The following is a 24,126-nucleotide window of genomic DNA, read 5'->3' as shown; positions in this document are numbered from 1 at the left end:
TAATCTGTCTCTTATTACAGGGAGTCTCAGACAAGAACCTATAAGAGTAGAAGGAAAATTATTTTTCCTCCTCTATGAAAGCAAGGAAGCCAGTGTGATTAGAAGAGCAAAGGGAGAAGGGGAAAGGAGGTCAGGGAATTAATTAAGGGAAAGATAATTGGATAATTGTGAGATTTTGATTTTTACTTTCAATGGAATGTGGCACCATTGCAGGAATTTGAGCAGGGAGTGAGATAAGCTAACTTACATTTTCATAGAATCCAGCTACCATTTTGAGAATAGACTGCTGAGGATGAAGGGTAGTAGTAGGGAGATCAGTCAGGAGGCTATAACAATGATCCAAGTGAAAAATAACCATGGGTTGGACAAGGCTGGTGGCAGTGGATGTGTAAATAATTATCAGAATATGGGTATATTTTGAAGATTGAGCCAACAGGATTTGTTGGAAGGATTGGATATGAGAGTCAAGAAAAGACAGGAGTCAAGCACAATTTTGAAGCTTGGGGCCCCAACAAGGGTGAAGCTGTCATCAGCTCAGATAAGGAAGACTGTGGGTAGCTCAGGACTGGGGAGGAAGATTAGCAGTTCAGGGTCGGGCACATTAGATTTGAGGTGTCTATTAAACATCCTAATGGAGAGGTCAAATAGGCAGTCAAGTATATATGAATTTAGAGTCCAGGATAAATGTGAAGATGCAAATACAAATTTCAGATTAATAGGCATAGAGATTGTATTTATAAGGCTGGATGAAGTAACCAAAAAGAAAGCATAAAATAAAGAAGAGAACCAACAATTAAAGCCCGGAGCCCTCTAAAAGAAAGACCCAGCAATAGAGAAAAAAGGAACAGCCCATTCTGTCCTAGGATATTCTAAGCCTGGAACAGGACTAGTTGACTTAACACCACTTCACCACTGTAGTAATTACCTCCCAGGAAAATAAGTCCAAAGACATTTTTCCAGTTTCTATGCCAAGACAGGATCATGAGTAATTGCACAGTGCCTGGCACATAGTAAGGGCTTCCTAATTATTGCAAATTGTTGAATGAATTATTTCAGGGCTCCGGAGATTGGCCAAACCCCTTGAGACTTGACCCCTTATTAGAAAAACCTGGTATTATAAATAGACTTCCTCCTCTTATATACCCTCTAGGTACACTGGGGACTAGATGGGTAAAGGTGGTTCCTACTGAGGACTTAGCTAGAAACCTATAGGCTAGTCCACACAAAGTGTCTGTTGTTCATCTCTGATCAACTCTACCTGGATCCACTTTTTTTTTTTTTTTTTTTGGTCCTTAAATATCTATCCTGATGTAACCAAACATCCTTCTGCCCCAGAGCCTCTGTCTCACTGGGTCTCTCAGTCTGGACCATCACTACATTGAACAGCATACTTCACTGAAGCCTCTGCTTGAAGTCACCTCTTCAGAGAAACCTGCTATCCCCTTTCCACCTCAAACCCTCTAGTCTCTTCCACTTTTCACTCTCTTTATACCACTCACTACTAACAGCCATTATATAATATAATGATTCTGATTTGTTTGGTTGGTGCTATGGATTAAATTGCATCCCCCCCACTAAAATTTGTATGTTGAAGCCCTAATCCCCAGTGAACTATATTTAAAGTAAGAAAAGTTAAACAAGGTCATGGGATGAAGCCCAGATCCAATAAGACTAGTGTCCTTCTAAGAAGAGACACCAGAAAATCAGCTCATTCTCTGCCATATAAGGACACAGTGAGTAAGTGGCCATGTGCCAGCCAGAAGAAGAGCTGTTGTTAGAAGCCGAGTCAGCTGGCACCTTCATCTTGGACTTCCCAGCCCCCAAAACAGTGAGAAATAAATGTCTATTGTTTCAGCCACCTCGTCTATGGTATTTTGTTATGGCAACCCACGCTGACTAAGACAGTTCTTACCTTCCACCTCTCCCACTAAAACAGTCTCTTTAAAGCAGGTAAAGTCCTTTGTACTTTCTTTTTCCCCAGTGGATAGATCTAGAACAAAGTCACGCCCATAGCAGGCAGCTCACTAAATCTTGATGAATGAATTCACTCTCTCAGATCTGGTCAAGATACCACTTAATTAAATAATTACATGGATTACCCACCATGTGGAAAGATCTATGCTCAGCATTAGTAAAAGTGAAGAACACGTGATCCCAGCCCTAGAAAAGTCTGCAGTCCGGTTGCTCTGGGTTAGGTTGTTCTCTTAGGCTGATAGCTACTCCCTTCCACAAACTCCAAATTTCGTTTCCTGCCGGGCTCCTGAGAAGAGGGGCAGTGCTTTGGGGAATAACAACACTCATGTTAGCAGAGATTCCAGGGTGTTTTCCATGAGAGTCATCTCCGGACAAACAGAGCAGGTTTTCAAAGTAAATTTAGCTTCTCATTTGAGATGAATCGTCTGTATTTTGTCTTAAACAAATCATGCCCAGCAATCCTTTTCTCAACCTCAATCCTTGAAGAGTGGAAGAAATGGTGTTTCTGACCAAACGAGTTACAGGACCGGAGTCTATTATAAAGCCACTTGCAGGAAAGGGTTCAGAGGAAAACCTATGATTCCCTTGTCAGAAGACTCTCAGGATCTCATATCCTTGGTTATACTCTGTGTTTGAAAAGTTCCCAAATAACACACACACACACACACACGAATTACTGTGTTCAGACTGAAACCAGCTAACACAGTGGTACATTGTGTAGAGGTTGATCTTTATTGTGACCTAACTCCATGGACATGGATATGAGGGCCAAAACTAGTTATTTGTGTGGGAAAGGGTAATGATATTATGGATCCATGAGCACATAAAAGAACAAAACAAAACAAAAAAAGAAGAAGAAGATAAGCAGTAAGAAAAGCTTTCAGAGTCTCACAGCTTAGTCCCGTTAGGAGGTACTTTTATTTCTGTCTCAAGCGTAGGCTTAGGCAAACCCAACTCTTGCTCTTTGTGGTGGGCTTCTGAGCAGGGTAAATGGAAAAAAGGAAATTCCTGGCAAACCCTTGCTTGGAGATGGTACAAAAAAACCTCAGTAAGTATAGTGTATTTCCTTCTTTCCTGAATCCATACTAACTTGCCCAGTAAAACTTTCTTTAGTCCTTTACTGATTCCAAAACTTATTTTAATTCTTGCCTTTCACTTCTTATTTCCTTCCCCACAGATGGTACTGGGTAAAATCTATGCCTGTAAAAAAGTAAAGCTTAAAAGACTTTCTTTTCTTTTTTTGGCTTTGAAATGTTTCCCATGACTACATGATAGTCCCACCTCATCCACCCACACTTCCATTTTTCCTCTTCCTAGCATTAATAGGTCTAAACATTCAGTAAAGCAGGAAATTCAGAATAAGGAGCTTCGCCTTATTCTCTTGCCTCTTGAAGGAATCAGTTCTAGGTACAATGGAGTAAACACATTCATTCTGCCCTGTCCTTCCTACTAACTGCAGTTATAAAGTCTGGACAGATTACATGGGTCATCTGAGGACTCTGAAAGTAAATAGTAGCAGGCAGATTGGAAAAGACAAACAAAATGGTGAGTTTATCACTTTTACCCCTCTGATAGCCCTTGAAATGAACTCAGTCCAGTTGCTCTGAAAATCCGGAGTGGGCACCAAAGGACAATCAGAGAAAGCTCCAGGAGAGGTCCTCTAATTCTGGCTCAAAGAGTCAGAAAGAGAATTCCTAGTACTCAGACACTGGAGGAAACCGTTATTATATATTTTTTTTTCTTTTCTCCATTTTTTCTCATTCACTTGTGCCTCCAAGAAATCCTGCAGTAGTGGCAGTAACAGGAGCACGCAGGAACCAAAACTCTGAGAAAGGAGCACATTCTTCTCCAGTTGGAGGAGCTGTGATCCCAAGGGGATGAGGCAAGCTACTGTGGCTTTGTCTGTCTCCATGTTCTCTCATCAGTTGGCCGTAGATGTGGGTCAGTTGCAGGAAGTGAGCAACAGAGTAGAGTTACCAAAATCCCAGCTTTCTGGCCAAAAGACCAAAGAGGAGAGCCCCAGGAATCTGGAAGGTACCAAGGAGATCACAAGGAGGAAAGAGTTCAGGATTGCAACCCCTTAAAGTTGTTTACAAACTTCTGAGCTTACTCCTGATTTGCACATATGTGGATCTGACTCTAAACTACAGGAATATTGAGAACCAAGCAACAGGATTGACTACTGCCCAGGTCCTGGACTGGAAACTGGGTGGCACATACAGGGGACAGATCTGAATAGTACTGCAAAGGTTTTATAAACTGGACTGACATTGGAATCATGAAACACATATGGCTGGCTGGAATTTGCCACTTAAACCCAACTGTGTCAGTTGCCTGCTAAAACAAAAATATCAATATTCTTTGTAAGATTTATCCAGAATCTCATAACGTAGTAATCAAAATATCTAGAATACAATCTAAAAGTATGCAGCATATAAAGAACCAAGAAGATCATGACTCATTCAGGAAGAGACAGTTAAGAGATGCCAACTCCAAGATGACATAGATGTTGGAATTATCAAAGACTCACTAGTGGAGCTCCTGTAAAAATGCTCTACCAAGTAAGGAAGTAAACTCTTTTATAAATGGAATGATAGAATGTCTCAGCCAAGAAATAGAATATATAAAGAAGAACCATTTGAAAATGTCAGCGCTGAAAAATATAACAACTTAAAAATAAAAACGTACTGGATAGGCCCAATGGCAAAAGAAATTAACAAAGAAAAAAGTGAACTTGAAGATAGATCAATAGAAAGTATCCAGTTTGAACAATAACAAAAAGATTGGAAAAAAAATGAAGACTTTTTTTGATTAAAAAAATGAAGAAGGGCCTGTAGAACAAAACCCAAAAGCCTCACATTTGTATCGTCAGAGTCTCAGAAGGAAAGAGTGCTGTGCAGAAAAATATTAGAAGAAATAATAGCTGAAAACTTCCCAAATTTAGCAAGAGATGTAAGCTTACAGATCCAAGAGCCTCAGCATACCCAGAAAGAGATAACCCCCTAAAAATCCACTCCCAGACACAGTAGAATCAAAAAGCTAAAGCTTTTTAAAAATCATAAAAGCTAATGGCAAAGAAAAAATATTGAAAGAGATCATCGAAAAATAATATACATTATTTGTAGGTAAATCATGATTTGAATGACTATAGATTTCTCACCAGAAATCATGGGGGAAAAAATGAAACTTTTTTAAAGTGCTGAAGGAAAGGAACTGTCACCCCAGAATTCCATAACCGGTGAAAATATTCTTCAGTAATTAAGGGGGAAAAAAGACATTTTCAGATGAAGAAAAAATAAGAGAATTCCCTGAGGGCAGGCTTGTCCTAAAATAACTGCTATAGGAAGTTCTTCAGACAGAGTGGAATGATACTTGAAGGAAACTTACGGCATCAATCATGAAAGAAGAGCAATGCAGATGGTAAGTATTTTGGAAAATATATACTATTCTTTTACTGAATATTCAAAAGATGACTGATGGTTGAAAGCAAAAATTGTAACACTGTCTGATGGAGTTTTAATGTATATAAATGTAATATATAAGATAGCTACAACATAAAGCAGGAAAGAAAAAGAGATCTATATGGTGGAAAATGTTTTATATTCCACATCAAGCAGTAAAATATCAATTCTAAGTACATTTTGAAAAGTTAAGTATGTGTATTGAAATTTATGAGATTCAGCAAAAGCAGTGCTTACAGGGAAATTTATAGTAGTAAATATTTATATTAGAAAAACAGAAAGGTTTCAAATCAATCATCTAAATGCCTAATTCATGAAACTAGAGAAAAGAAAAGCAAAATCAACCCAAAACAATCAGAAGGATGAACATAAAGACAAGAGCACATATCAGTGAAATTGAAAACAGAGAAATAACAGAAAAGCCAATGAAAACAAAACTTTTTCTTTACAAAGACTATATACATATATATGTATATATATATTTAGATTTATATATATTTAGATTTTTATATATTTTATACACACACAGACACCTCTAGCAAGACTGAAAAATGACATGTTACCATTATAAGTATGAAAAGGTGTAACACCAGACTCAGCAGACATTAAAAGGATAATAAGGGAATAATATGAGCAACTCTACAAATATAAGTTCAGTAACTTATAAAAATGGACTAATTCATAGAACAACAACAACAACAAAAAACTAATACTCAGCCAAGAAGAACTAGGTAACCGGAATAGTCCTATTAACTATTTAAGAACTTAATTCCTAGCTAAAAACCATCCAAAAAGGAAATTTCCAGGTGCAGATAGTTTCACTGGTGAATTCTACTAAACATTTAAAGAAGAACTAGCACTAATCACACAAAATCTCTTCCAGAAAACAGAAGAAGAAATAATCCTGCCTAATGGATTTTATGAGGTCAGCATTATTCTGATTAAAAAAGAAAGACAGTTCAAGAAAAGAATACCAGAGACCAATATTCTTCATGAAAATAAATACAAAAATCCTCAACAAAATCAAATTCAACAATAAGTAAAAACAATAATATACCATGCCAAGTGGAATTTATCCTGCAACTGCAAACCTGGTTCAAGGTTGAGTATCAGTCAATACGATCCACCAATCCACAATATTAACAGTCTAAAGAGTAAAACACACACACACACACACACACACACGACACCAAAACTATGATCTATAGAGAAAGAAATCGATAAATTGGACTTTATCAAAATTAAAAGCTTTTGCTCTGCAAAGGACATTAAGAGCATGAAAAAACAAGCTACAAATTTGGAGAAAATATTTGCAAATCATGTTCCAACAAAAAACCTTTTTTTTTTTTTTTTAAAGATTTTATTTATTTATTTGACAAAGAGAGACACAGCGAGAGAGGGAACACAAGCAGGGGGAGTGGCAGAGGGAGAAGCAGGCTTCCCGCGGAGCAGGGAGCAGGGAGCCCGATGCGGGGCTCGATCCCAGGACCCTGGGACCATGACCTGAGCCGAAGGCAGATGCTTAACGACTGAGCCACCCAGGGGCCCCCAACAAAAAAGCTTTTATCCAAAATATATAAAGAACCCTCAAATATCAACAATAAGAAAACAATCCAATTTTAAAATGGACAAAAGACCTGAATACTTTACCAAAGAGGATATATGCATGGCAAATAAGCCCATGAAAAGATGTTTAACATAATTAGCCATTTAAGAAATGCAAACTAAAACCACAATTACACATCTATTAGAGTAGCTAAAATAAAAATAAAATACCAAGTGGTGGCAAGCAACTTAAACTCTCCTCCTTTGCTGGTGGGAATGCAAAATGATACAAGCAGCCTGGAAAAGAGTTTGGAAGTGTCTAATAAAAGTAAACATATTCACACCCCCTATATCCAACAATCCCACTCCTAGGTATTTATCACAGAGAAATAAATACATTTCCAAACAAAAACAAACCCCTTTGTCCATAATTGTATAGTGGCTCTAGTCATAATCACCCCAAATGGGAAACAACCTAAATGTCTTTCAACTGATAACCAGACAAACTGTAGTACATCTAAATAATGTAAGACTACTCAACAATATAATGCAACCTACTATTGAATCACGCAAGAACTTGGATGAGTCTCAAAGGCATTAAGCTGAGTGAAAGGAGCCAGTCTCAAAAGGTTACCTACTAAACAGTTCCATTTATGTGAAATTCTCTAAAGGACAAAATCATCCATGATGGACAACAGATAAATGATTAGTGATATTTTAGGGACTACGGGTTGGGGGAGACAGTGATGGCAAAGGAACAACATGAGGGAGTTTTTTTGGGGTGATGGAACTGTTCCGTATCTTAATCCTGGTGGTGGTTGCATGAATTTATACACGTGTTAAAATTTATGGAGTTACACATACAGAAAATGTAAATTTTATTGTGTGTTAATTTAAAAAAATCTAGAAAAACACAGAAGATTACACAGCTATAAAAAACAGGCAGAAAATCATCATTTTACTCAATTTTCCTTTTCCATTTCTCTTGGATAGAAAATGGTTTAGGCAATATACTTTCAGATTTAATACTCTACATGTTTGTTCATTCCCAACTTCCATCAGGGTATCCATGCAACTTGAGTCACCAAGTACAGATCTGGAGCAGATAGCTGGGGGAAAGGACAGGCTATCAGAAAGTTAATGACTTGGCCTAATGCCATCTTTTAAAGGAACAAGGAGGATATTCAAACTTAATGGAAGTATTCAGTCTATGAGACAATGAGACATGCTTTAGCTTTAATCAGCCTTTCCTGCAATACATTCTAAGAGATTGCTAGGTCTGCAAATGACCAACTTCAAGTTCTTAAGCTCACAAGGAAGAAACCATTACCTTTTTATGTTTCTCAGAGCAAAATTCTATATGCAACCGAACTGTGCCACTGGACTCAAAATAAGACTACAAGTTTGGTGATTTTTTTTTTTTTGATAGACTAATGCTCCCTGAGATCTTATCTGCCTTATGTATAGTTGGTCTCAATATCCAGCATATGATAGATGTTCACTTAGTGTTTATTGGATTCAATTGAATATTGGATGATGGTTTTAACTTGCTAAGATTATTTTAGGATCCTTAGTTGCAGACTAGGTTAGTGGTCATAGTAAAAACAAGAGGAAGATACCTGGTAGAAAAAAGAGGGTTTTGGTGAAATGCTTCTCATGGTGAGAACATCACCTTCCAAGTAAGGAAAGGGAGGCATCATCTAGAATCCCACCGATGTAAGTCAGGGCAATTGGCCTTGACTCCAGCCTGGGGTCCAGCTCTCCAGCACCCACAAAGCAGGCAGCCCCAGGGCTGGCCAGGCAGGTGGAGACGGAGACTCAGCTGTGCCCTGAGTAGCGGAAGGCAGTATCCTTCGAACACATCAAGAGTGACCTGCGAACTTGCTTTATCTTGGCTTGACTGGTTTTTTAGTTACTTCAGGAAAGGCGGGGACACCCGTGTATGAGTGCATCCATTACCTCAGAGAGCAGTCAGCTCAGGAAAGGAGGCAACACCAGCCTGGACCAGCACTGCCTCGGCATATCTGCTGTACTCAGCTCTTTGCTCCCTCTCTCTACCCAACAGCGTCCTCTGTTTATGCATTTGCTCCTGTTCACATTACTATCAAACCATCTCTTAGAATTTTCCAGTTCCCATGGGTTACAGAATGTTATGGGGCTACAGTAGTTTATCATAGCCTAGCCAATGGGTGGGCTACCCTAGGGTCATGAATGCGTGTACCTGGGATCACAAGGTGCAAATGTGGCACAAAAAATCAGGGGCGGGGAGTGAAGCCGTTTCCTTCACCAAGTGCGTGTGAGTGGCAGGAGTTGTCATTTCAAGGACAGAGTTTCCTTGAGTTTGGGGCTGGGGCTGACAGTGCCTTGGTGCCATTCTTCTTATTCCTTTATATTACACAGCAGGGAGAGGGGTGGGCAACGGAAGTGGCTCTCTTTAGGCTGGAAGGACACACTCACAAAGAAAGACTGTAGCACATAGTTCTTATTGACCCTCAGGTCCCACAGAGAGATAGACTGTTGCTCTCCTGGTGGTTGAGGCACCAATGCTCTATGCATCCTGTGGGGGAGACAGCGCATGTGTTACCCAAGAACACGATTATAGGCGGTCTTGGGTTCCAATCCCAGTATGGCCACTTGCTCTGTGATTTTGAGTAAATAACCTTGCCCTCTGAACTTCAGTTTTCTTAGTTATAAAACGAAGATAATTATCTCTCACCTTGTTTAAAACAAAATCCTGACCATCTTATTCTACTACCTAAAATTCTGCCTGGTTTTCCATTGCTCAGAATCACATCCCAAGTCCTTACAAGCTGCCAGTGCCCTGAACAGTGTCTGTACCCTCCTCATTTCCAGGCCATCTCTCTGTCTTGCTTCCTGGCTATTCTTCATACACTATGGATGTGCTTCTGCCTCTGGTCCCTTGCAATAGCTGGACCTTCTGTTTAAAAAAACTCCACGCATGTAGCTTCACGATGCACTCTACGATCAACTTCCAGTCTGTGCCGAAACGGGACTATCTCAGTCAAGTCTCCCCTGACGACTCAGTTTAAAATTGTAACCTCTCACTCTTTCCCCTGCATTCTAGATTCCACTTGCCCTGCTCTACTTTTCCTTTCTAACACAGTGCATAATTAATTATTGATCTTGCTTGTTTTCTCTCTCCCTCAGTAGAATAGAAACTCTGGAGAATGCAACTTTTTTCTGTTTTCTTCATTGATCTGTCTCCGGCACCTAGAACAGAGTAGGCCCGGTGTAGGTGCTCAAACAATAATTTTGAATGAATGAGTGCGTGTATGTCAACGGCATTCTGGCTTCATTTTCTTCCACTGCAAACTCAACTTCTGATAATTACTGCAATCATCCCTTTCATTCATTCATGTATTCATTTGTTTGTTCAACAATTATCTATGTGTCCATTCTGTACCAGACATTGGAGATAGAACAAGGAGCACAACTAAGTAACTGCCTCCTTACTTGCCAGGAAGGCAGGCAATAAATACATAAACAAGTAAAAATGTACTATAATGTTAGGTGCTGTAGGATACCAGAATATGCCACCCCAAAATATGACTTTAGGTGACCAGAATATGCCCCAAAATATGCCTCTTTGGCATAAGGACTATTTTGAGCTGATCATTTTGAAAAACAGCGATACAGAAGAAACTGAAAACAGAATAGAAGCTATTTTCTTATTAGGAAAATTTGCATTTATAAAATACATCGCCATTTGTAAGTCTGTCTCCTTCTCTGATCCAGGAAGAGAAGGATGAAATCCCAAGATTCTAAATCACAAGAGACTCTCATCCAGGCAGAGAGCACCAACATAATCTGCATAACAAAACCTACCCTTGTTTACCATACTTTTCCTGGTCCCTTTCCCATAACTTGCCACACCCGCCTCCATATCTTTCTTCCTTTGTGTTAGCTGAGGAAGGTGTTTAAGCCCAAATTCCAAACCACCTCTTTGAGTTACTCTTCCCTGAGTGTCTCCTGTATGTGTGAGATATACATGTTAATAAACTTCTGTTTGTTTTCCTCTTACTAATCTGTCTTTTGTTACCGGACCTAGAAGGGTAGAAGTAAGCTTTTTTTTTTTCCTCCCCTGGTGCCATCATGTGCTAATGAAAATATCAAGCAGGGTGGGGTGGAGGTCCCTACTCAGGGTAGGGTGGCAACGGAGGCATTCCTGGAGAAGGGACATTTGAGGAAAAGTCTGAGTGAAGTGAGAAGGCCATGTGGCTATGGGGAAAAGGCATTCCTGGCAAGAGAACAGGAAAGGCAAAGGCCCAGCAGCGGTGGCATGACTGGCATGTTGCTGGTCTCGCCCAGTGGAGCATCAGGCAGTACAACCTGTCGTCACCACACCTATACCTGCTCAGTTGAATTCTGCTGGAGGAACGTCCACCAATGGGCAGACTGTAGATCTCTTGTCTCACCTCTCAGATGGGTTCTCAGCACTGCCATGGCAGCCATTCCAAACACTCACACTTCACTGAGCAAAAAATAATATGAACAATAGCAACAACTAACCTTTATTCACACATTCTATGGCCCAGGCCCACGTGCTAAGTTATTTTTCTTTTTTTCCCCCCTACATTCACTTCACTTAATCTTTACCTCAAACATAGAGGTTAGGTACTCTTCTTTTATAGATGAGAAAACTGAATTGAGAGAGAGAAAGCAACTTGACCCAGCACCCTGCTGCTAGTCACTGGTGAGCTCAGAGTCAATCCCCAGCCACAAGTGTACTGACCGAGCCCAGCTTCCAGCCCCATCCCTATCAGAAAACTACTTCATCTCATCCCTATTTCATTTGCTCAGAAAACTGAGATCATGGAGGTGCTCAAGCATGAAAGCCCTCAGATTACTGGCATAATGACTGGCCAAATTTCATCAACCCGAAGAGATGATTGATTGTAAGAAGCACCATTATTTCACATAACCCTAAGGAAAAAAATGTTGCAATTAAATTGTGAAACAATATTAAGACGATTCCTACACAAGAGATGTTTCAAGGTGAAAATACACCTTTTTCAAGGTTCAACACTTGACAATTTTTAAGTATGGTACATCCACACCCATCAAAACCTCTTTCCTTCCTATGTCGAAAGATGAGCTGTTGCTCCCTAAGACTAAAACCCTATTCCTATGTTTTATTCTATCTTCCTTGACTTTTTCCATTGATTTTTCCTTTCTCTCTGGTGTTTTTAACTCTACCTCCTCCAGACTAAAAACATCTTCAGGTCTCTCATCCTGAAAATCATCTGCTTGACCCACACTGTGTCATCCTCTAGCTTTTATTCCATTTTTCTTATTCTCTTCATATTTCCTTCTCCTTCCTGTCTTGTATTTATGTTGAGAGCAATACAAGCTATCACAAGAGAGACATCAGATATTTGGGTCCTAATTATAGAACCTACTATTTATTTGCAACATCTTTGCTTTGGGCATATGTTGTTGTGGTTCTCTGCCCAGCAAACGTTCCACTGGGGATCCAAATTTCTCCCACATCAACCAATGGAAACACCATTGAGGGTAAATGTTTCAGGAGGACTGACCCCCACCCCACCCCAATTCCTTCCTCCAGGAGTGGGCACATGATCCAGGCCTGGCCAGAATATCACATCAAGGTTGGCATTGGCCTCAGGTTGCAAGGATAAGCACATCACCTAAGTTAGGCCAATCAGAATTCTACCCTGAACTTTCCTCTTGGAACTCCATGAAAGATGGGCCCTTTCTGAAAGATCATTCTTGCACTGCTAGTGGCCATTTTGTTTGCCATTGTAGAAATAGCTTATGTAAGAGATGGAGAAAGATATGGGTCCCTGATGTCATTGCTTGAGCTCCTAGATCCAAAGATGCCTAAAAACAGGCTACCCCTAGACTTTTCAGGTACATAAGCTAATAAATTACCTTTTTGTTCATGTCATTTGATTTGTGTTTCTGTCACTTGAAATCAAGAGTGCTAATGCAGTGTTCTGTGTTCTTTTATGCAATGGTCAATCAAGTATAGTCACAAAAAGAAACACAGGAAAGGCACAAGAAAACAGAACTTACTATACTCGGAGGTCTAGAGTATAGCAAGTTCACCTCTGGCCACATATGGTCGCAGAGGAAGTGCCAGGTTTTGGTCAGGTGGCAGAAGACAGAAGCAAAGCGAAAGCTGAGGCTAGGGCCCTTTTGGGCTTTCCATGAGAAAGGAAAGGCCGGGCAAAGTAAACAGTCTAGGATTGGCTACAATGTTTGAATAACTTCAGCAGGATCTAAACTACTTGGGTGGTCTCTAGTTGCCTAACATCTGGCTCTGGGATGATTAAGGCAAAAGAGTATTTTCTCCTAGGATGTAGGGCCAGATAGAGGAGCTGTGGCTCTGGCTTGGTTAGTTTGTATACCAAAGGCATGCTCCCAGCTGAGTCCTTTGCTATCTCTAAGAATTGGCTGGCCTCAGAAGGGACAGGCTGTCCCCAGCCAGAAAGGTGGTTTTTTTTTGTTTGTTTGTTTTTGTTTTAAGATGTCAAAACATGATAATAGAAAATTAAAAATATATACAATACCTAAAGCTTTAGTTTTCAAAGAGCTTTGATATGCATTATTTTACTTGATCCTATGGTTTTTGGGGGGCAGAGTATATGCTTGTCTTGTTCATGAGTAAATTCCTGGGGCTTAGCACATACTGGGCATATAACAGGTATTCAAAACTATTTATTGAGTGAAGTGAGCAGCATATGTGTTATCACTTACCCCATTTTATAGAACAGGATAATGCGAGCAGAGAGCCAGTTGTAGACGGGTTAGTGTGGACCAAGTTAAGAAGCTTTGGTGGAAGCCTAAATGGGGAGGGGGCAATGTAAATGGGATGAATTTGGATTATAATACCAGTGTCAAATCCACTTTAGTCTTTTCTTCTGGAGTCTTATAGCACCTCTTAACCATCTCTCCCGTCAACTTTTGCTTCTTTACAATCCACTATCCCCACAATAGCCAGAGTGATCTTGTTAAGGTATCAAATCAGAACATATTACTTTTCTGCCTTAAGCCTTCCAGTGGTTTCCCTTTACTTTCAGGGATTCAAGTCCAAATCCTCAACATATCATGCCAGGTCCTTATGGTCTGACTGCACCCCCCACCGCCCGCGCCCCCACATCCCAGGGTTTCCTCCTATCCTTCACTCTAGCCATAATAGCCTTCCTTCCACTCTAGAAAAAATACAGTTCTTTCCCAACTCAAGGCCTTTGCCAAGAACATTCTTCCTCCTCTACTCTTTGTCCAGTTATTTCCTCCTCAATATTAAGTTCTTAGTTCCACTATCATTTCCTCTGGAGTGTTCCCTGAGTTCTCTTTCCCCACTCATTCTAGATCAGGCCCCTTGTTATTCACTCCAGCTCCTGTGTTTTGATTTCATGGCACCTAACAGTTTTCAATGATTATTGCCTATAGACTCTCCAAAAGACCACCAGCATAAGCTGCTGATCAAGTAAAACTTAGAAATATCTCAGAAAGGGGCGCCTGGGTGGCTCAGTCGTTGGGCGTCTGCCTTCGGCTCGGGTCATGGTCCTGGGGTCCTGGGATCGAGCCCCACGTCCGGCTCCCCGCTCCACGGAGAGCCGGCTTCTCCCTCTCCCACTCCCCCTGCTTGTGTTCCCTCTCTCACTGTGTCTCTTTCTGTCAAATAAATAAATAAAATCTTAAAAAAAAAAAAAAAAGAAATATCTCAGAAATCAGGAGCTGATATTTATAGGGTTTTGTGATCTAGACACAACTTTGTTTTAAGGGGATCTGACTGAGATCAGGCAAAGTTCTTGATACAATCATTTAAGATTGGTGAATTTAGGGTAAGATGAGTCTCAAAGGAAATCTTGATAAGTAAACAGTTTTTGATGAATGAGCAGTTTGCCAGTTAAGTGATCTATTGTCCTGAGAAATTATTTGAGCAACTGAAGTTCAGATACATTGGTTTTTAGAAAGTTCCTAAAGCAAACAATAAGAGTCTTTACTAGTAGATAGCCTTGGCTCCCTGGACAAGCATTCCTAGAACAGATAATCAAGCCATGTTGACATAGGTGGCCTTAGTTCTTAGTCCCCATTGAAGGTGAATGGATGCAAGCAATCTCAGATCTCACGATATACCTGTGTTATATCATCCCTTCCCCAGGAGCACTGGTGGCAATGCAACTTTACATAGGATTAATGTCCATCTCTGCCAGGAGACTGTGTGCTCTGTGAGGGAAGGTTCTATGTCTGTTTTGCCCGTCATTTTATTCCCTGTGCTGGTTATAGCCCCTGGAACACAAATGTATTCAACAAATATTTGCTGAATGAATGAGACCTTGGGCAGGAGCCTGGGTGGGAGGATGGAGAAGAAATCATAGAGTACAGTTGACTCTTGAACAACGTGGGGGTCAGGGGCATGACATTCCTGCACAGTTGAAAACCCACGTATAATTTTTGACCACCCCAAATTTAACTACTAATTGCCTGCTATTGATCAGAATCCTTACCAGTATAAACATTCAATGAACACATATTTTGTAGGTTATATGTATCACATACCATATTTACAATGAAGTATGCTAGACAAAGGATAATCATTAGGAAGAGAAAATACCTTTACAGTCCTGTACAGTATTTATTTTTAAAAAATCTCATATGAGTAGACAGTGAGGTTCAAACCCGCACTGTTCAAGGGTCAACTGTATTTTGTCTTCAGTCCTGTTAGAGTGGGAAAGATGAATAGGAAAACTAAGTTTCAATAGGAAATACACATCTGAAATTCAGGAGAGATAAAAGCTAAGGCAATATAAGTACATTTTGTGTATTTAGTTTATTCAGAATGACTTCAAAGTCAATGTAATGCAGAGCTGTTGCATGACTATCATTGCTATAAATCTGACTTTTTAGAGAAAAATCCTCAAAAATTCATTTAGATTGAAAGTCTTCCTCAGTCTGGCAAGACTAATTAAAATGTACTAGGTTGTAAAGATGATAATAAATACATACATACCACCTTCTGTGCGCCAGGCACCCTTCTAAGTCCTTTACCTCCATTAATTCATTAAACCTCATAATAACCCAGTGAGGTAAGTGCTATAATCATCTCTATTTACAGATAGGAGACATAAAGAACTGAGCAAAAGCTGCTTGCAACTACATGAAATAGGACTCGCTACCTTAGCATAACTTTCTATTATGGGAAGTTCTTGCCCAAGGAGATAAAGTTGCAAAATATTTGTTTCAAGAGCATCTTGAGAATTCATTTACCTGAAGAATAGACAGTTCAACTGTGAAAACCAGATTGCTTATCAAAGTGTTGTTTACTTATCAAGAGTTCCTTCAAAACCTAAGCCTTGCTCAGTTCACCAATCTTAAGCTACTATATCACAAACTTGGCCCATTCACAAGCAGGCCCCCACGCTGAAAATCCCACCTTAAACCAGACCACCTAAACCTTATAAATATTCAACCTTGAAGTCCCCCTTCTGAGACACACTGAAATTTTATCAAGATGGTACTCTCCCTTACTGTAATAAGCAATGAACTTGGCTTTGCTTGACCAACAGGTTATTTTGGTGGGCTTTTCATGGAGTTTAGTAGTTAACAGAACCAAGGAATGAATGCTTCATGCCCAGTACTTTACTAACATGTCCACTAATTTTATATGGAGAAGGACATAAGGCCAGGATTTACTATCCAAATGGACACCCACCTCACTTGGTTAAAGAAAGTTAAGTTTTAAGTAGAACTAAGAGCAGAATTCTTTGTGTCTGTTACGTAGTTCAGCATAGCACTAAACTGAACTAAATATGAATGTAGACTAAAACACAGAAGCATATACTTAAATGAGTATAGCCAAAGACATCCTCCAAACTGGCCAGGTTACAATGAAGGTTAGTGTGGAGGAAGATGCCATGAAGTGTTAGGTACAGAGATTAAAAGTACTAGCTTTGGATTCAGAGATGGGTGTAAGTTCTGGATTCCCCATTTGCCAGTGATTTGGTGAACAATATTAACTTCCCTAAACCTCAGTAGCTCACCCGTAAAATAGGAATAATGTTGATACCTACATCATCGAACTAATATGAGGACTAATATGAGGACTCTAATAAGAGTTTATCACAGTGTAATTGGTGGTGTTTATTGTTATTATTATTAATTCACTGCAGGATTTTAGGGCTTGGGGAGAGGGAAGATTAGGTCAGTGGTATACTGGAAAGGGACTGGAGAATTCAAAGAGAAGAAACAAAATGTCTTATAAGTTGGGGATTCAGGATTGGGTTTTTCTGTAGTGGTCTGGTATTTTTCCAGGAAGACTGGTTATCAAGGCCAGAAGGGTAGTTTCCCCACTAAACTGTCTCTCCATTTATGAAAGCACTGTTTACCTCTCCACAGGGCTGCCTAGGCAGAGTTTAGGACTGCAACAGAAGCTTGACCCTAAAAGTTTAAGAACTTAGGAACCCTAAGAGAGAGATGAAATCTGTCAGTGAGAAACATCTAAGTGGTTTTGTGGGGATATGTAGGAGGTGACTACTGTTGTTTTTTAGATGTTATCACTGGCGATGCGAAAGAACATGAGCTCACGGAGTCCAGGGTTGTTCTTTTCCAAACTTGCTTATTCACCAACCAAGCTGGTCCTGCCCAGAAGTATAGAGAGGAGGTGTTAAGTGATCCCAGCACTTATGGCTTGCCATGCCAATTTTATGTCTGGTCTCCACTGATGAATACTCTTGGGGAAGGAAGCCATATTTCTCATGATTTGTAGAACTACAGAGCTACTGTTTATTTTGTATTTACCATGTATCCCTAGGGGCTGCTGCTTTGCATGCCTCATCTTATTTATTTACTGAGGAAAAGGAACCAAGTTTTTTATTTCTTCATTTCTTGCATTTGAAGTATTCCTTGATGACAGCCTTGGCCTGAGACTCTTTGCCATAGTCTTCAACCACCACACAACCGGGTTTTCCCTCTCGGTCAGCTTTACAGAGGCCTGCCCATTCCCCTGGTTTCTTGTCATCAACCTTAATTAGGTTGATTTGGTGTTTAGCACAAAGGGCCTCCATCAACTTGCCGTACATAGGCTCATCACAGTTGGATGCAAGCACCCAAAGATGGGCTTGGTACTTATCTAAAGCTTTGGCAACTTTGGGAATTCCACATGCTAGCCGTCATGGATGAGGGCGGCCTTCATCACCTCTTGTAAAGCAGTGTTAACGTCCACGACACCTTCAGCAGTAATGCCTTCCTTGGCCATGGTGGTGGGTTATGGATGGAGCTGAATCTTGACTGCACCCAGCCTTGGCCAGTGCACGACCTGGCAGCCGCAGGGAGAGTGCAGCATCTTGTTTAAACCTTCCCACAAGGATTATTACCAGGTATTACTACCGCCATCATTGAACTCCTACGTGACTTCCTTGTGGTTTCTTATTAAGTACTCCCAACTTGGTGAAAGAGACCTGGGGTCAAGCCAGTTCAATACCTTGTAGGCAGACAGGAGAGATGTGTGTGGTGTTTGACCACATGAGGGAGCAGAGAAGAGTAGAGAGAATCAACACTAATGAATTCAAAGCAGAAGTAACAGGATGGAAAGATGATAGGTTGGACAAGAAAGGCTAAGGACTTCTATTTCAACAGTGTGGCCTGAAAGCATAACTACACATTCAGGGATGGGTCTCTAAGTATAAAGACGGAAGTCTCGAGGGTGATCTTGAGACTATGGGACTGGAAAGGGTGAACTATTGTCTGATTCTAATGTCCTACTTGGAAAGTTGGGTAGTTTTCCAGACCCTAAATGAACTATTGGAATAAGGTTAAAAGGTATAAAATAGAGTATTTTTATATCCACCTTCAATTTTATCCTGTGTGACTTGACTTTTAAGTTAATACCATCTTAAGATGTGGTTCACACAGGTTTTAATAATTTTAATTCCATCTCTTATCTCTTTATAAGAAATACAAGAGTGATTCATTTCTGTGTTACTTAATATCCACCCTTTCTCAGTAATAGTTAAAATGTAAATAATCGTTCTTCAAGAGTAGCCCAAGGGTAACAGCTAAACAGTGCCAGGGTTGTGAGGTAAACATAAATCCTCTCACAAATGTTCTAACTTGTTGAACTGTGCATTTCCAAGTTTCAAACTGAAAGGATCCAGTAAGCAATCTTAAAAGAAGGGACACCGCCCTAGAAAAAATGAGATTTGCCAAACTCTTCATACCTCTTTCAACAACTCACCTGACATTCCTGAGCGTCTTCTATGGGCAATGGTCTGTGCAAGTCTCCATAGGGATATAGAAATGAATGAACATGAACCTGAACAAAAATTTTAACACAAATTAGGGAATGAGTCAGTGTCAAGCTATGCAAAGTTTAAAAAAAATCAGAGAAGGGAGAGAGTGTTAGATGGAAGGCCTTAGAAAGTAGGCAGGATTTGAATCTGGTCTTGGATGGGTAAGTGGGATGAGGTGGCAGGGAAGGGAGGGGGGTGAGGGGGTGGGGGAGGGTGTCACGGAGTAGGGGTTTGGAGTAAGTAGAATGGTCAATAGCCTATTTTGATGGAAGTGGAAATTACGCTGTTTGGCCTCGATGATAGTGTGATGCTATAAAGTCATTGGTTGGCTTTCTAACGAGAGCCATTAAAAATTAGGTAGGGTGATTTTCTTTGCTGTCACTGAATAATGTGAAAAGGATCAGTGCCAGATATATCCCTCTGCCCTTCAGACACACCCTCCATCTTTCTTCTCCTCCTCTCCTCCCTGGCAGGAAGGCCTGTGGAGACTAGTGTTGAGGATCTTCTCCTTACTGGTTGGTTTGGCCAGTGGGGTTACCTGTAAAAGATCCAGGGAAAGGAGTGCACGAAGTGAGGGAATTTATTTGCCTAGCTCCCTTCTTGCAGGGTCCTCCTGGGCGATTGCAGTTGCAGCCCACACAAGAATTTTACAATGCCTTTCAGCCTTTGGGTTCTGAGCTCCTTCTCCTCTTCTGGTTGGGTCTAGGGGTGCAAAGAGCCTGGTTTGGGTACGACTTTGACCCTATTTGACCCTATTCCCTATACCCTGCCGTGCCTTTGTAAAGAATCCTTTTATTACATTTTCCTCAAGTTATCTGAAAATGAGAATACTCTCTTTTCCCTGGTGAGACCTCCATCAGACCGGGAGCTAGAGATGCACCAGGCATCTGCTCACCTTTATCCCAGAAGGGGCACCAAGGACCTTTCTTTATGCTATGGGGTCCCACACTCTAGGCCAAAGTTTATTGGAAGGATGTTTAGACACCTGAGCAAAATTAGACCAGTCAGATACTCTGAGGGAGTCTGCATTAAGAAATTCTCCATATGGGGGCACCTGAGTGGCTCAGTCGTTAAGCCTCTGCCTTCGGCTCAGGTCATGGTCCCGGGGTCCTGGGATCGAGCCCCACACCAGGCTCCCTGCTCTGCGGGAGGCCTGCTTCTCCTTCTCCCACTCCCCCTGCTTGTGTTCCCTCTCTCGCTGTGTCTCTCTCTGTCAAATAAATAAATAAAATGTTTAAAAAAAAAAGAAAAAGAAATTCTCCATATGGACCAGAAGAGGTGAACTCAGGAGTTGGGGTGTGCCATGTTTGCACAGTAAGTGGACTGAGAAGCAGAGAAAGTTGGTCTGTAGAGACATTCACTTGTGGAAATTGTGTGAGTTTAATGGTTTTTCAGTCCTTGGTTCCAGTCCCTCCTGAGAGCCAAGTAAATTCTTGTCCTCAGGTCTTGTGAGGTAACTCTATTTTCTTAAATAAGCACCACATACACACACTCACGCATGCATGCACAAGCACACAGTTTTGTTGGTTTAAGCATGTTCAAGTGATATTCTGTTACTTACATCCAAAGACATCTAACTAATAGAAGACCCAATACCCATAATCCCAGTTGCCCCTTACAGAGTAGTGGTGTGTGTGCCAGACTCCACAGGACTTAGCTTGTTTAATGTTCACAACTACTCTGAGAAGTTGTTTTCTTGTGACCCAGATTTTTCTTGACTTAAAAGTTCTTTCCTATAACTCCCTCTAAGTGTCCTTCAGTTTTTTTCTGGGTGTCCCCCAAGAGGTGCCTCATTAAAGAGTTTCTGATCGCCAACTTCCTCCAGGGGAGGTTTCCCCATATCACCAACAAGCACTTCTTGGGCACGGGCTGGGTGTCCTACAGTGGAACTCAATTGTGACACTACCTACCCCCAGAGATAGCTGCAAATCTCACAGGTGAAGGGCTCAGTCCTGCAGGATCACCCTCCACTTCAGACACCAGGAGCAAGCCTGGGTGGTTAACCTGTACTTCTGACTGGACTGCTATAAATCAGAGCTTCCCACTGCCACCTCCTTGGGTTTAATTAATTTGTTAGAGCAGCTCAAAGAACTCTGGAAACCCATTTACTCACTAGATTACCGATTTATTGCAAAGGATTTTAAAAGAGGCAGATCAACAGCCAGATGAAGAGAGGCACAGGGCCAGGTTTGGGCAGAGAGCACAGAGCTTCCATGTTCTCTCCAAGGGCACCACTTCCTCAATCTCCTCGTGCTCACCAATCCTGAAGCTCTCTGAACCCTGACCTTTGGGTTTTTGTGGAGGCTTCATTACACAGGCATGATTGAGTAAATCATTGGCCATTGGTGATGAACTCAGTCTCCAGCCCTTCTCCCCTCCCCTAGGTGCTTTTCAAAAGTCACCTTATTAACATAAACCTAGTAGTGGTGGAAAGGGGCTTCTGACACCCATTTCACCTTTACTGTCTGAAGCAATTTCAGGAACGAAGGATGAAAGACCAAATATTCTGACAAAAGATGTTCCTATCACTCAGGAAATGCCAAGGATTTTGGTTGCTGTGAGCCAGGAATCATGGACGATGACCAAACATACTTTTCTCATATATATTTGGTCATTCACATGACCGTGCTGTATTTCTTATGAATCACAACATTGCACTCATTTTTCCTCATTACTCAGTCTGTCGCCCTCAGTCACCACACAGTCTATTCTGTTCTTTTTCTTCATCACAGACATCCCTGCACACCGCGAAATGACAACAGCTACTTCCAACAGTCCATCTGTCGTTGCTTCCAAACGTTCTAGTCCTCGGGGTGCTCAAACATCTCAAAATTTTTTTTTAAAGATTTTATTTATTTATTTGAGAGAGAGAATGAGATAGAGACAGAGAGAGCATGAGATGGGGGAGCGTCAGAGGGAGAAGCAGACTTCCTGCTGAGCAGGGAGCCCAATGCGGGACTCAATCCCGGGACTCCAGGATCATGACCTGAGCTGAAGGCAGTCGCTTAACCAACTGAGCCACTCAGGCGCCCTCAAACATCTCAAATTTGATGAAAAGACAGAGTCTCCTCTCCCTCTATGTCAGCTTGGCCCTTTAGCAGTTCTCCATGTAGCCAAGGCTCCAAAAGTCTCCTGAGGAGATTCAGGAACTAATGGCAGAGCTTCCCAACTGTGGCCTCCACACAGGTTACACAACATGTCGATTCCCCTGGCCCTCGGAACAGCCTGATGGGGCCCGGGTGACCAGAGTCCTAGTGCTGCCATCCAACTTTGAGCAGTCTTCTGTCATCAACCCCAGTGTGGCCTACAGATAGTACCATTTTCTATAAATACCACGTCATGGGTCTTGCCATGCCCATGAACCCCTTACCCCATGCCAATCACAGGAGATGCAAATCCAGTCTGGACCAGGTCAACAATAGGCATTGTGCCGTTACTCAGTGCTTGCCTATTCTGTTTTCTGGTTTCCCTTCTTTGTTAGAAAATGATACTTGCATCCAAATGAAGAAGCCGATTGTGGGGTGTGTGTGTGTGTGTGTGTGTGTGTATGAGTGTGTGGGTGTATATACATATGTATCATTAGGGAATAAGGAAGATGTTGTCTGTATCGTCATTAGTCAGCTCCAAATGCCCTATTCTATAGACCATCTCACTCTGACCAACGAGGAGACAGTCATGGAGAGTTAGGTCACCTACCCGAGGTGGTACCCCAAGTCAAAGAGCCTGCGGGATTCCTGTCTAGGCCTGCCTGGCTCCAGAGACATGCCCGAGTCCACACTATTGCCACATCCCTTCTCCCTGGTGTTCCACTGATTAGGCTCAGACCTTCAGATCTCTCTTTGGAGAACACATTCTGGGGCAGCCGTGGAGGTGCCCGTCTCAGAACTCCCTTCAGGAGGGAGCTGTCACCAGGGGCGCAGTCAGGCCACGGCCTCCAGCTGCAGCGACTTTGGGGTTTGGCACAGTGTTTGAGGCCAGGACACACTCCCGCCAGGTAACTGGTGACTGAGCACGGCAGGGCTCCCAGGGCCTGGCCACCTTCGTTCAACCTGAGGCCCCTCTCTAGGACATCTATGAGCTGGAGCCCGGGTTGGGCTGGCCAGGGGGCGGAGGGAGGGGGGAGGGCGGGGCGGTGGGGGGGCGGGGCTCGGACCCGCACTGTGGTGGAAAGGCCCGCCCTGCTGGCTCCAGCTCTTTTCCCCTTTACCGTTCATAGGCATCACCCCCCAACAGATCTCTTAGACCCCTGCCTCGGCCGTACTGTCTGCTCCGACAAGCTCCCTGAGAGGCTACAATACTTTGTACATATGAGTTTCTTGGCATTCTTTGGGTTTTTTTAATGAATAAGCAGTTTCACAAGGTGGCAGCAAGCAGGCTTCTTATACTAGTTCTGGGGAGACACTGGGCCCAAAGGCCCAGAATGCTATAGGTCTGGAAGGCTTCAGAGCGTCAGGCCATCCGCACGGTTTAAATGAGGATTTCTGGGTCCCATGCTCAAAGATTTGCCTCAGTGGCACGTAAGGCCAGGACCCCCCAATTTCCAGCAAGCGTCCGCAGTGGGTTTAGAGGCAGGCTGTCCTCGGACCTTGCTTGAGAAGCCTCATTTTTTAGAGTGACTCCACAACTCTAAAGTTCTGCCCTTTCCCCACCACCACCACCACCTCCACCTCCACCACCACGTTCGGTGTCATGGGTGTCCCCATGAATTTGGGAGACTCTTGGCATATTCCAGGATCAGGGTTTGTTTTAGCTCCTGGATATGTTCCAGCCTGCATTTAAAAATGAATAGTTCCCTTCGCAGAGATGTACTAAGAGGCCAAATTATTCTGTTAGGTGGTATAAAAAAAAAAAATTAATTGGTCCGCAAG

General features: G+C 41.8%; 1 pseudogene; it reads right to left on the bottom strand.

Annotated features, from left to right (window-relative positions):
• Window positions 1-17,848: 17,848 nt before the first annotated feature.
• On the bottom strand, window positions 17,849-18,225 carry LOC123837956 (small ribosomal subunit protein eS12-like; annotated as a pseudogene).
• Between the last annotated feature and the right edge of the window lie 5,901 nt (window positions 18,226-24,126).

The sequence above is a fragment of the Mirounga angustirostris genome, unplaced genomic scaffold (genome assembly GCF_029215605.1).
Source record: "Mirounga angustirostris isolate CCGP_5_RB_7025 unplaced genomic scaffold, mMirAng1.0.hap1 SCAF_5, whole genome shotgun sequence".
NCBI lineage: Eukaryota > Metazoa > Chordata > Mammalia > Carnivora > Phocidae > Mirounga > Mirounga angustirostris.
This window is presented reverse-complemented; position numbering and strand designations above follow the sequence as displayed.